Source organism: Erinaceus europaeus, chromosome X (assembly GCF_950295315.1).
Source record: "Erinaceus europaeus chromosome X, mEriEur2.1, whole genome shotgun sequence".
Lineage (NCBI taxonomy): Eukaryota > Metazoa > Chordata > Mammalia > Eulipotyphla > Erinaceidae > Erinaceus > Erinaceus europaeus.
The window spans coordinates 85,453,961-85,468,480 of record NC_080185.1 but is presented as its reverse complement, the minus strand read 5'-3'; the positions used below and the strand labels follow the sequence as shown (position 1 = coordinate 85,468,480).

At 39.2% G+C, this 14,520-nt stretch overlaps 1 protein-coding gene across 1 annotated transcript in view; it reads right to left on the bottom strand.

Annotated features, from left to right (window-relative positions):
- Positions 1 to 14,520, bottom strand: part of FAM120C (family with sequence similarity 120 member C) — a 423,297-nt gene that overhangs the window by 65,310 nt on the left and 343,467 nt on the right. The gene's annotated exons all lie outside the window — the stretch shown is intronic.

Below are 14,520 nucleotides of genomic sequence, written 5' to 3'. Positions count from 1 at the left end.
AGAGGATGATTAAGATACGTTTTTGATGGTCATAAACCTGAAGTTTTTTTTTTTTCCACCAGGGTTATCACTGGGTCTCAGTGCTGGCACTTCAAATCCACCGCTCCCTGTGGTCCTTTTTTCCTTCCCTTACCCCTATTTTTTATTTGATAGGACAGAGAGAAATTGAGGGGGCAGCTAGAGAGGGAGAGAGAAAGAGAGACACCTGCAGACCTGCCTCATCCCTTGTGAAGCTGCCCCATGCAAGTGAAGAGAAGGGGCTCAAACCTGGATCCTTGCACATGGTAATGTGTGCACGCAATCAGATGTGTCACTGCCCAGGAATGAAATGGAAGAGAGGCACATGAAATGGAAGAGAGCACAAAATGGGTCTTGTATCCTACACATTGGTAAGTGCTGACATTATGTAGTGGTCCCATAGAAGGAGAGAAGAGTAGAGAGGTAAGCTGCCTTGAGAGTTGAACGGGTGAAAAAGGGACAAATAGGGGTAACTTCCAATTCTTGGCTTATTTGGTTGGCCAAATACAGGATTCTGCCTAGTGGAAATGACCTAACATTTTTGCCCTTTATGGAATGTAGTCCATAAAAATGTTATAATCAACTGCAAAGTTGGTAGAAGACTTGTTTCTTTGAGGAAGTAGTATTTGAAGGGACACTAGAGGAAAAGTCGATGCTCTCTACACCCCACTGTCAGTGACTCTCACTGGCCTCCTCAACTCCAACTTCTTCCCTCATTCATCCCTATGACCGAGAAAAGAATCTCTTTTAAAAAAGCAAGTTGAGGGAGTCGGGCAGTAGCACAGTGGGTTTAAGTGAACATGGTGCAGTGCGCAAGGACCAGCGTAAGGATCCCGGTTCGAGCCCCTGGCTCCTCACCTGCAGGGGAGCCACTTCACAGGCAGTGAAGCAGGTCTGCAGGTGTCTTTCTCTCCCCCTCTGTCTTTCCTTCCTCTCTCCATTTCTCTCTATCCTATCTAATGACGATGACATCAATAACAACAATAACTACTAATAACTACGACAACAATGAAAAACAACAAAGACAACAAAAGGGAAAATAAAATTTAAAAAATATTTTAAAAATTATTTTAAAAAAGCAAGTTGGATCATGCTATTTTTTTGTGCTTGAACTACTTTAAAGGTTTCTGTAATTCAGAGACTACACTTAAGTGGTTTTGATAAATACCACAGTTATATATTCTCATTATGTGAGATTTGAAAATAAAGATTATGCCTAAAAACTGATCAGTTTTGATCACATGCCTTCTCAAACTCCCTAGACTATCTCTTGGAGGTTCTGCACATGTTCCCTTAGGTGAAAGCCATAGCTTCAGTTTTACTAAATTGCTTGTCCTTTCAAATATTTACATTATTAGACATGTTCTGTTAGTTTTAGTGTAAGAGATGGAGAAATACAGAGAGTGACAGACCACAGCACTGCTCAGTTCTGGCTTATGATGGGTGGTGTTGGGGATTGTACCTGGTATCTCTGGGGCTTCAGACATGAAAGTCTGGTGCACAAAGCACTTTGTATCAACCTGGCCCAGCATTTTTGGTTTTGTTGTTTCTTTTCATACTATTTAATTGGAAAACTCCTCATTGCTCTCTGCCTTCATGGACAATTGCTTTTCATCCTTCAGCTCAGGCATCACTTCACATAAGAAAAATAATCTGACACAGACTGAGTCTTTTTAATATACAGGCTGTGTATTTGATATGCAGACTCTCTCAAAAGCCTAGACCAAGTAGATCAGAAGCAACCAATAGCACAGCTATATACAAGATACTGGCTACTGTACAGCAAACCCCAACAAAAGGACTTTTCAAAGTTAACCCAATTACCAAATAATGTGATGATAACATTAACTATCCATTGTCTTTTTGAACCCTAAGACAGCAGGAACCTCACATCTCCACTATAGAGCCTCTATTTCTCCCAGTCCTGGAACCTTTGGATAGGGCCCACTTTCCCGTATGCCTCTCCCAATCCATATCAAATAATATTGCATCTGCCAATCACAACCTAATCAACACAACGATTGCCACCTCAACATGCTTCAGCTCAGACTGTGTCTAGAGACTTCACGTGTGGAATGACAACCCTTCAGCTTCATTACTCGGGTGAGACCTTTCCTTTCATAGTATTCTCTAATTCCATCCCAGGCAGGTGGTTCACTTTCTAACAAAGTCCCAAAACCAAGATATACACTAGTTTCAGTGAGAGAGAGCATATGTTCACAAGTATCCATAAATTACCGCAAAATGTATACCTGAAAGCAGAAGTACACTAGAGTTTGCAGTGAGTACCCCCCCAACACTTCCTCTCCACTAGTCCAAGCTTTGGGTCCATGATTGCTCAACAATTTGTTTGGCTTTGTATGTTAACTCTCTTTTCAGAAACCAGGTTCCAGATACCATCAGGATGCCGGCCAGGCTTCCCTGGACTGAAGACCCCACCAATGTGTCCTGGAGCTCTGCGTCCCCAGAGACCCACCCTACTAGGGAAAGAGAGAGGCAGACTGGGAGTATGGACTGACCAGTCAACGCCCATGTTCAGCGGGGAAGCAATTACAGAAGCCAGACCTCCCACCTTCTGCATCCCACAATGACCCTAGGACAATGCTCCCAGAGAGGGATAGAGAATGGGAAAGCTATCAGGGGAGGGGGTGAGATATATGGAGATTGGGTGGTGGGAACTGTGTGGAGTCGTACCCCTCCTACCCTACGGTTTTGTTAATTTATCCTTTCTTAAATAAAAAAAACAATATTTAAAAATAGTTGCAATATATAGTATCATATGTATTAAATATAATATATAAGAGAAGATTTATTTGAATAAAGATCAGTTGAGAATTAAAAAAAAAAAAAGAAAAATAATCTGAATTTCCTGCTTTCCCAGGACAAATTTCTTGCTTGTCATCTATTGTCACAGTGTACCACATAGTACTCATCTCCACCCAGCTTGCTGGAGGACAAGTGCCATTTCAGTCAACTTGTGAATGGGCTACTGATGGAAAGGGAAGAAGCTGTGTAAGGAACACAGCATGAGCAAGAAGAAATGGCAGTCTTATTCAGGACAGTCAGGGCTAGAAGATTCAGTTTGTGAATCAACGTCCTCCAGAAAATTGCAGGGTAACCATGCTTCTAGAGGACTTCATTGCTGAGATCATTTCATCCGCCATATGTGGGGCGGGGGAGGTAACATAATGGTTTTGCAAACAGACACTCGGGCCTGAGGCTCTAAAACCCCAGGTTCAATCCCCAGCACCATCCCACACCCTTTCCCTCTCTCCCTCTCTCTGTGTCTTGCTATCTCTCTCATTAAAATAAATAAATACATAAATAATATAATTTTAAAGTTAATTTGGACTGACAGAATAGCTCACCTGAATATAGAATAGTTTACTGCTCTGTCATGTGCTTGATCCAGGTTTGAGCCTGGCCCTAACTGTATTAGGAAAAAAAGAAACTTGTGTTCTGGGGTCTCTTTCACTTTCTCTCCTCCTCTCTCTCTGGAAAAACAGAGAAGTCACTGCCAACAACAACAACAAAAAAACATCTGCCATATACAGAAACAGACCTATACACCTAGGTAAGTGGTCCCCCCCCCCGAATTGTCATTGAGAAGGTGAGCTCTTAGTGACAAATCTTGGCAATTTTCCACTCCATATTGCAAAGAGGGAAGACTAAAGTTGGGTGCATTTGTACTTCTAATATTTAGACAGGAATCTCTTGTTTGCTGGAAATTTCTATTTGGATGAGAATTAAAGTTACAAAGACTATTAAATTTATGCTCTAATATGAAGCTGGTGACTAGCTTTGGTCTCCTGCTGAGGAGAGTGGAATGACAAACAGAAAGAACCCAGTCCACTATTCCTGGAATGACTCTGATATCCCTCTTCTCTGTCCTTTGCCCTTCTACCACAAGTTACAAATTCCCGTATCCTAAAGAATATTCTATATGCAAATCCTGCATATAGAATATGCAGATTGAGAGCTAGAGGGGATTATTTAGATAGTAGGTTAGCCAGATAGCCTCACCGCCGTCCCCCAACCCACAGAAGTAGAATGTTCAGGATAAAGAAATCCTAATTGATGACCAGGGAGACAGTAAAATTGTACCACACAGTCAATAATTATTACCTAAGATTGAGAACAAATAGATCTCAGGAAGCCATCCACTAGATGCCATACCCCACACACTTTATTTGAAAGAAGTGTAAGGTCTCCTGGCAGGAAAAATGGGGAGTGGGGGGCTTTCCATCCATCTTCCTTTGATAAGAAGCGTGGAGAAGGGTTCTGCTAGTAGGTAGAATGTGAGCCACCCTCACTACCCAGGATATAAAAGAGGTCATGATGGAGGAAGCAGAATGGTTTGAGAGTCAAAATCCAAATTCTAATGCTGTAACATGATTTGTAAAGACTGACTTTTCCAGAACCAGGCAGTAAATAACCAATTTTATTGAAAACCAGTGGGAAACCAGGAGGGATATATCTTCAGGTGATACAGCATTCACATGGCAGTGAGTGTGGAATTCAGGTAAAAAAAAATCTAGTTGCTGCCTGAACATCTTTAGTTCAGAGCATTATCTGACTTCATTCACTTGATGCATATTTCATGTTTTCAGAAGGGAAATTGCTCAACTAGAAAAATTTTTTGAGGAGTGAGTCATCTCAATATATTTGAAAAGGTCTTGATATTTGAATTTTGAGTTCCTGAGCTTAGCTCTGCTCTTCTAAGAGGGGTTTCAGTATGACAAAATTCTGGGTATAGGCTTGAGTCCACTCAACTCTTGGGTTAGAGTTCAAAGAAAATCCTTAGAGTGGTTTCAGATCCCAGAGATCCCCAGGTTTTGACTGAGTTTGGATTCTAGTTTGATTCACCCCTAAAGAGATGGAGAAGGGGCCCTAGTATTTTAAAGTATACCAAAACCTGTTTTTTTGTATGATTTATGATACTAGATAGGGCTGTTTTAGAAGCTAGCTCTTCAGCCCCCATCCCCCACCTGCATGAGGAAAGCTACATGAGTGGTGAAGCAGTGCTTCAGGTGTCTCTCTGTCTCTCTCCCTCTATATCTCCCTCATTCTCTCAATTCCTGGCTGTCTCTATCCAATATGAAAGACAATTTAGTGTTGGAAGTTCTTGCCATAGCAATCAGGCAGGAGCAAGTAATTAAAGGGATACACATTGGAAGAGAAGAAGTCAAACTTTCCCTATTTGCAGATGATATGATAGTATACATAGAAAAACCTAAAGAATCCAGCAGGAAGCTTTTGAAAATTACAGAGAATATAGTAAGGTGTCAGGCTACAAAATTAACATACAAAAATCAGTGGCATGCCTTTATGCAAACACTAAGTTGGAAGAAGAAATCCAGAAATCAATTACTTTTACTATAGAAACAAAAACAATAAAATATCTAGGAATAAACCTAACCAAAGAAGTGAAAGGCTTGTATACTGAAAATTATGAGTCACTACTCAAGGAAATTGAAAAAGACACAAAGGAGTGGAAAGATATTCCATGTTCATGGGTTGAAAGAATTAACATCATTAAAATTAATATACTATCCAGAGTCATATACAAATTTAATGCAGTCTCCATCAAGATCCCAGCCACATTTTTAGGAGAATAGAACAAATGCTAAAATGTTTATTTGGAACCAGAAAAAACCTAGAATTGCCAAAACAATCTTGAGAAGAAGGAACAGAACTGGAAGCATCACACTCTCACATCTCAAATTGTATTATAGGACAATTGTAATCAAAACTATTTGATATTGGAACATGAATAGACGCATTGACCAGTGGAATAGAACTGAGAGCCCAGAAGTAGGCCCCCTCACCTATGGACATCTAATCTTTGACAAAGGTGCCCAGATTATTAAATGGGGAAAGCAGAGTCTCTCCAACAAATGGTGTTGGAAAAAAAAATGGGTTGAAACATGCAGAAGAATGAAACTGAACCACTATATTTCACCAAATGCAAAAGTAAATTCCAAGTGCATCAAGGACTTGGATGTTATACCAGAAACTATCATATACTTAGAGGAAAATATTGGCACAACACTTTTCTATATAAATTTTAAAGACATCTTCAGTGAAACAAATCCAATTACAAAGATGACTAAAATAAAAATAAACCTATGGAACTACATCAAATTAAAAAGCTTCTCCACAGCAAAAGAAACCACTTCCCAAACAAAGAGACCCCTCACAGAATGGGAGATCTTTACATGCCATACATCAGACAAGAGTTTAATAACCAAAATAAAGAGCTTGCCAAACTCAATAACAAGAAAACAAATAACCACATTAAAAAATGGGGAGAGGATATGGACAGAATATTCACCATAGAAGAGATGTGAAAGGTCAAGAAACATATGAATAAATGTTCCAAGTCTCTGTCAGAGAAATGCAAATAAAGACAACAATGAGTTTGTGGGGTCAAAGGAACCCTCCTGCATTGTTGGTGGGAATGTACATTAGTCAAAAACACTAAGCAGAACTTGGAATGGAGTTGGTGTATTGAACTAAAGTAAAAGACTCTGGGGTGGGTAGGGAGAGAGTTCAGGCCCTGGAACATGATGGCAGAGGACCTATTGAGGCTTGTATTGTTATGTAGAAAACTGGGGAATGTTATGCATGTATAAACTATTTGTATTTACTGTCAACTATAAAACATTAATTCCCCAATTAAAAAAAAAAGAATGGGATGCTTTGGTGGTGGCTCACCAGGTAGAGTGCACATGTTGCCATGTACAAGGGCCCAAGTCCCTTGTCCCTACCTTCATGGAAAAGCTTCACAAGTGGTGGAAAGTACTGCAGATCTCTTGATCTCTCTCTTTCTCCCTCCCTCCTTCTTTCTTTATCATAAAAAAAAAATAACAAAAGTGCTGCCATGAGGGATGGAGCCATGCGCAGGTACCAAGCCCCAGTGATAATCCTGGTGGCAAAAAAATAGGATGCCTTAAACCAGCATCTGGGAGATCTTCACATGATACATCTGACAAGGGATTGATATCAAACATCTATAAAGAACTCATATTGCTTAACAACAGAAAACTCAGTTTTGTGTATCCACATGGTCTTAGACCTCATTTTAATGATTGTATTAACTTGCAAGCTCAGGTAGTATTTTTCTTAAGAGCACACTGACTGAATGTTAACATGTGTAGCTAAGTTTTACTTTAACTAGGTCTGTAATAGTTCTTTGTGTTTCTAGCAGTCTGTAGTTTAACTTCAGAGGAAGTTTTCATGTTTTCTGGAGTTTCATGTTCTTAGGGTGGCATGATTTCCGTTTTACCCCCCTAAAATCAATGCAGGTGAGTAGGTGGGTGGGTAAAGGATGTTGTTTTTAATTAGTAATGATAGGTGTACTTGGGTGGGTGGAAGGTTGTATTTTTTATTATTTTTAATTTATTTATTATCTTTTGTTGCCTTTGTTTTTTTAATTGTTGTTATTATTGGTGTTGTTATAGATGCCATCGTTGTTGTATAGGACAGAGAGAAATGGAGAGAGGAGGGGAAGACAGAGAGGAGGAGAGAAAGAGACACCTGCAGACCTGCTTCACTGCCTGTGAAGCGACTCCCCTGGAGGTGGGGAGGCTGGGGCTCAAACCGGGATCCTTAAGCCGGTCCTTGGGCTTGGCGCCATGTGCTCTTAACCCGCTGTGCTATTGCCCAACTCCCAGGAGGTTGCTTTTTTTTTTTTTTTAACAAAACTTGGGTAATACTGTCTATTAGCTGTCATGGTCAGCAAAGTGCTTTTGTTTTTTAAGTGTAGGACACATTACTTAGTTGAGTTTTTTTTTTTTTTTGATAAGGTAAATGCAGAATTGGGGATTTATAGACATTTAATGTTGTTTCATGAAATGTCTATAAATCTTTAAAGATCTTTTGGTCTGTCCAAGGGGGCCATGGAAGCCATGCCTTAAACCTGCCACCAGGGTCACTGACTGCCTATTGGCACATTTAAAAGTTGACATTGTAGTGGTGGTGCAGAGTCCATCAAATAAGTGTGGGGAGTGAAAAATCAAAGGTTTTATTTTCCTAAACCTCTCAAGTGGATTTTTGTTTGGAGTAGATGGTTTTTGGTTGTTTCTTCCTTTTTAAATTTAATTCCACTCCTTGGTTATTATGAATAATGAACAGAGCTTTGTTGGTGGGTTCAGTGTGGAACTACATCCCTGTAATCTCATAATTTGGTAACCCATTATTATATCCCTAGTAAAAAGATGCTAACCAAAAAAGAACAAGGTACTTTAAAAATAAATGTATTAGTGCAAGGAACTACATAAGGATCCTGGTTTAAGCCCCCAGCTCCCCACCAGCAGGGGAGTCGCTTCACAAGCAATGAAGCAGGTCTGCAGGTGTCTATCTTTCTCTCCCCCTCTGCCTTCCCTTCCTCTCTCTATTTTTCTCTGTCCTATCCAACAACTACAACATCAACAACAACAATAATAACTACAACAACAATAAAAACCAAGAGCAACAAAAGGGAAATAAATATAAAAAATAAATGTATTATATCTAGACACATCCCTTCTAGTCTCAATTTTTAAAAATTTTAATTATTTTTATTAGTGAATTACAAATAGGGGTCTAAGTTTTACACTACTCTCACCACCAATATTATGTGTTCCCTGCCTAACCACCATAGTTCTCCCAAAATCTTAGCGATAGGACACAAAAGATGGTAACTTTTTTTTTTTGCAAGCTCATGTGTTTTAATCTCTATAATCTACACGAGTGGAATCAGCTGGCAGTTACTTCTCACTTCTATATATACTCACTTCTATATATATTTTATATATATTCTGTATATATACTTTTCACTTCTATATATATATTCCCTTTTGTTGTAGTTATTATTGTTATTATTGATGTTGTTGTTGTTGTTAGATAGGACAGAGAGAAATGGAGAGAGGAGGGGAAGACAGAGAGGGGGAGAGAAAGACACCTGCAGACCTGCTTCACCGCTTGTGAAGTGACTCCCCTGCAGGTGGGGAACTGGGTGCTCCAACCGGGATCCTTACGCCAGTCCTTGCGCTTTGCGCCACGTGCCTTAACCCGCTGCGCTACCCCGCTTTTCGATTCTTTACCTAATTCACTAAGCATAGTGAAGTTCCAGAATAGGATGTCTTTTTTTTTTTTAATGTGGTCAATGAGAAGAAAGTCTATTGAATTGCAATAAGTAATGGGTAACTATTTTAAACTTTTTAGTATGTCAAAACTCCCCCCAGAAAATGAAATTATAAAGAGTGAAAAGAAATCTGCAAGTATAGAATTTTGGGGCGATATTAGAAGGACTCCTAAGATACCACAACAGTTTCTTTGTGGAACAATAAATCGATCTAAAAATGCCTTCTTGTACATTCAAAATTTATGGAAAGCATTATTACATGGGGGAAATATGTTTACTACTTTAGCATATACTTGAATGGGTGTACTACTGATAGATTATGTGAAACTTCTTAATATGGGTGGGGAACTTTTTTTCTTCCAAGTTCTATTTGGATATTTATAACATTATTAATAGGTCATACAAAATTACCAACTTAAGACAAGTATTCAATGAAATATTTCAATGATCTTCATTAGAGCATAGCTGAGATTTCTGGTAAAAAAAATCACTGTCTGATGAGTGGCTAAGAAACTTGTAGTGTAATATACACAACAGAATACTACTCAACTTGGAGCTCCAATGGCGCAATCGGTTAGTGCACGGTACTTATACAGATTACTATTCAACTGTAAGAATGATGAAGTCATTTTGCTTCATCATGGATGGAGGTTGGAGGACTTATGTTGAAATAAGTCATAAAGAGGAGGAATACCAGGTGATCTCACTCAGAGGTTGAACTTAAGAAACAAGTACAGAAGCCAGACCTTCCACCTTCTGCATCCCACAATGACCTTGGGTCCATACTCCCAGAGGGTTAAAATATAGGAAAGCTATCGGGAGGGGATGGGATACGGAGTTCTGGTGGTGGGAATTGTGTGGAGTTGTACCCCTCTTATCCTATGGTTTAGTCAATGTTTCCTTTTTATAAATTAATTAATTAGTTAAAAGAAACAAAGACAAAAGGGAAAACACAGGAAGGTAGCTTCACAAGTGGTGAAATGGTGCTGCAGGTATCTCTCTCTCTCCGTTCCCTCTCAATTTCTTTATCTCCATCCAAATAAATATCTTTAAAAATAAGAGAGGTAAGAAAGGGAAAACAGCGTGAATTGAGATCTAAGTGTGTAGTCTGTTTTAGCAAAGCCAAGGAATCTATGGGAGAAGGGAAGGAGCTGTGAGACCCAGTGCACAATAATGGAGAACTTACATTGGTGATGGGAGTGGTGCAAAGACACACCACAGGGTACTAAGAAATTGTACTCATGAGTCAACAATTGTATTTTTTAAAAACTGTATTGCAGGGGGCAGAGCCAAATGGCGACTTGGAGACAACACCCGGTGTGAACTCCGGAAAAAAGCAGCTTTCAACCTGGGACTCTTGAGAGACAGAAGGATTTCTGACCATCGGTGGTAAGGGAGAGCAAGGGGTGGTAAGGGTAACACCAAAAAAGAGTCCTATAACCCACTCTTGGGCTGGCAAACAGAGGCAAAAGGACAAAAGAAAGGAGGATCTTTGTCTTGGCTATTTCTGAATTAACCCTGCCCCCTCACCCCAAAACCATACCCCACAGGCTGGACAGCTGCTCCTAGCAGGCTTCCTGTGGAGATACTTACTTTATCAAGATTCCTAGCCCAGAAGGGTGGGGTGTCATTTCAAGCCTTTTTTTTTCTTTCTTTTTCTTTTTGAGCAGGCTGGAGCTCTATTTGGATACCTGACCAATCAGGACCTCAGCCTGGCCTGGGAAAGAATAGCTGTTGTTTTTTATATATACTTCTTATATTTGGTTGTCTTAGCTTTGTTTTGTTTAGTAAGGGGACCAGGCTGTGTGCAGCCAATCGAGCGGTCCAAGCTGCAGACTGACTTTTAGGATTTTTTTTACTCTATTTGATTTTATTATTACTTTTATTATATATGTGTGTCCCTTTTCCCTCCTCGAACAAAATTAACTGTTGTTGCTTACTCCATTGATAGGTGACTGGGTGTACTATCCATTGTGGGAGGAATTTGTTTCTCTCCCTTTCTTCCCTCCATCCTCATTATTCTCTCCTCCTAGCTAATTAAAAAAAAAAAATCTCCAGGGAGTTGGGCTGTAGTGCAGCGGGTTAAGCGCACGTGGAGCAAAGCAAAAGGACTGGAGTAAAGATCCCGGTTTGAGCCCCCAGCTCCCCACCTGCAAGGGAGTCACTTCACAAGCAGTGAAGCAGGTCTGCAGTTGTCTATCTTCCTCTCCCCCTCTGTCTTCTCCTCCTCTCTCCATTTCTCTCTGTCCTATCCAACAAGGATGACATCAATAACAATAGTAACTACAACAATAAAACAATAAGGGAAACAAAAGGGAACAAATAAATAGATATTTTAAAAAGAAAGTTAAAAAAAAATCTCCTTCCTTACACTGCTCTTCCCCCCCCCCCTTCGTCTTCCTTCTTTTGCTTTGTGAATTCACTCACATTCATCTGTGAATTATTTTGTGGAAGAAATCTGACTTGGAGTGGAATCTCTCTCTCTTTTCTCCTTTCCTTTCTACTCTTGTTATCTCTAGAATGTATAGTGGACAGTATATTTGCATAATTGTCTATTATTGCTTTGTCTTTCCCCCCTTCTCTACTTTTTCCTTTTCTTTTGGTTTTGTTTTTTCTTGGACTGGAGGTGTTGTTTGGCTAACTGGTTGAACTGCATCAATCTTTGCTTCAGTTGCTATTGTTGTACTTTCTCAGGTTTGTAACTGCATTTGTGAAAAGACTTTAGTGTGGCTTGTACTCAAAACACAACAACTGAATTACGACAGAGCAGAAGAATACAAGCCACATCAATAAAAAATGTTAAATCAAGAGCAAATAAAACTGCTAACACAATGAATCAGGACAGGAGCCCAGAAGAAACTTCAAATTAGTCAGAAGTAACCACAGATAAGAACAGTATGCAAGCACTAGTAAATGTAATAATCACAGAAGTGAAAATAACTATGGAGGAAAGGGCTATCAGAATTAGGGAAACACAGATGCTACCTTGAGGTAATCAGAGAACTGGAAGTTGAAATAGCTGAGCTAAAAGGCCACTTAGCAGAACAAGCTAATACTATAACTGAACTGAAGAAAGAAGCTGAGGGAAAAGAAAGCAGACTAACAGAAGCAGAAAACAGAATCAGCCAGAGGATGAGCTAGAGAAAACTAAGAAAGAGGTAAAAGAACTAAAGAAGAGATTGAGAGACACTGAAAACAACAACAGAGACATATGGGATGATCTCAAAAGAAGTAACATTCATATAATTGGCCTACCAGAGGAAGAAAATAGAGGAAGGGGAAGTAAACATCCTAGAGAAAATAATAGAAGAAAACTTCCAAGACCTAAACAACAGAAAAGACATTAAGATTCAAGAGGCCCAGAGAGTCCCAAACAGAATCAACCCAGACCTGAAGACACCAAGACACATCATAGTTACAATGAAAAGAAGCAAGAATGAAGAAAGGATCCTGAAGGCTGCAAGAGAAAAACAAAAATTCACATACAGGGAAAAACCCATAAGACTATCAGCAGACTTCTCCACTCAAACTCTAAAAGCCAGAAGAGAATGGCAAGATAGCTATCAAGCCCTCAATGAAAAAGGGTTTCAACAAAGGATAATATATCCTGCTAGACTTTCATTCGAACTAGATGGAGGGATCAAAACCTTCTCAGACAGACAACAGTTAAAGGAAGCAACAATCACCAAGACTGCCCTGAAAGAGGTTCTAAAAGACATCCTATAAACAAGAACATCACCATTATACTTGTCATATATCAGAGAAAATAAAAAATTGTTGAATAAGAGAGAGACAGGCTGGGAGTATGGATCGACCTGTCAATGCCCATGTTTAGCGGGAAAGAATTACAGAAGCCAGACCTTCAACCTTCTGCATCCCACAAGGACCTTGAGTTCACACTCCCAGAGGTTAAAGAATAGGAAAGCTATCAGGGGAGGGTATGGGATACAGAGTTTTTAATAAAAAATTTAAAATATTGTTGAATAATGACACTACAATACCTTAAATCTATAATATCAATAAATGTCAATGGCTTAATCTCACCCATTAGAAGGCACAGAGTGGGAGGATGGATCTGAAAACACAACCCAACCATTTGCTGCTTGTAAGAATCCCTCCTGACCCAACAAGACAAACAGACTTAAACTGAATGGATGGAAAACTATCATACAGGCTAATGGACCACAAAAAAGCGGCAAACTTACAGCCAACATTATATTCAAAGGACAGAAGCTGAAAGCATTCCCCCTCAGATCAGGGACTAGATAGGGCTGTCCATTATCACCATTACTCTTCAACATAGTATTAGAAGTTCTTGCCATAGTAATCAGGCAAGAGAAAGGAATCAAAGGAATACAGATTGCAAAGGAAGAAGTCAAGCTCTCACTATTTGCAGATGATATGATAGTATACATAGGAAAACCTAAAGAATCCAGAAAAAAGCTACTGGAAATCATTAGGCAATATATCAAGGTGTCAGGCTACAAAATCAACGTACAAAAATCAGTGGCATTTCTTTATGCAAACATTAAATCTGAAGAAGAGGATATCCAGAAATCACTCCTGTTTACCATTGCAGGAAAATAAATAAAATAGCTAGGAATAAACCTGACCAAAGAAGTGAAAGACTTGTATAAGGAAAACTATGAGTCACTATTCAAGGAAATAGAAAATGATATCAATAAATAGATCCATGCTCATGGATTGGAAGAATATCATCAAAATGAATATTCTCTCCAGAGCCATATATAAATTTAATGCAATACTCATTAAAATTCCACCAAGCTTCTTTAAGAAAATAGAACAAAATTTATAATCATTTATCTGGAACCAGAAAACACCTAGAATCTCCAAAACTATCTTGAAAAGAAACAGAAATGGAGGTATCACACACCCAGATATCAAGCTATATTATAAGGCCATTATAATCAAAACCGCCTGGTACTGGAGCAAAAATAGGCACACAGACCAGTGGAAAAGAATTGAAAGTGCAGAACTAAATACCCACACCTATGGACATCTAGTCTTTGATAAAGGGGCCCAAAATATTAAATGGAGAAAGGAGTCTCTCTTCAATAAATGGTGCTGGGAAAACTGGGTTGAAAAATGCAGAAGAACGAAACTGAACCACTTTATCTCACCAGAAACAAGTCAACTCCAAATGGATCAAGGAACTTGATGTTAGACCAGAAACTATCAAATACTTAAGGAATATATTGGTGTAACACTTTCCCACATAAACCTCAAGGACATCTTTGATGATTCAAACCCAATTGCAAGAAAGACTAAAACAAAAACAAACCAATGGGACTACATCAAATTGAAAAGCTTCTGCACAGCCAAAGAAACTATCACCCAAACAAAGAGAACACTCA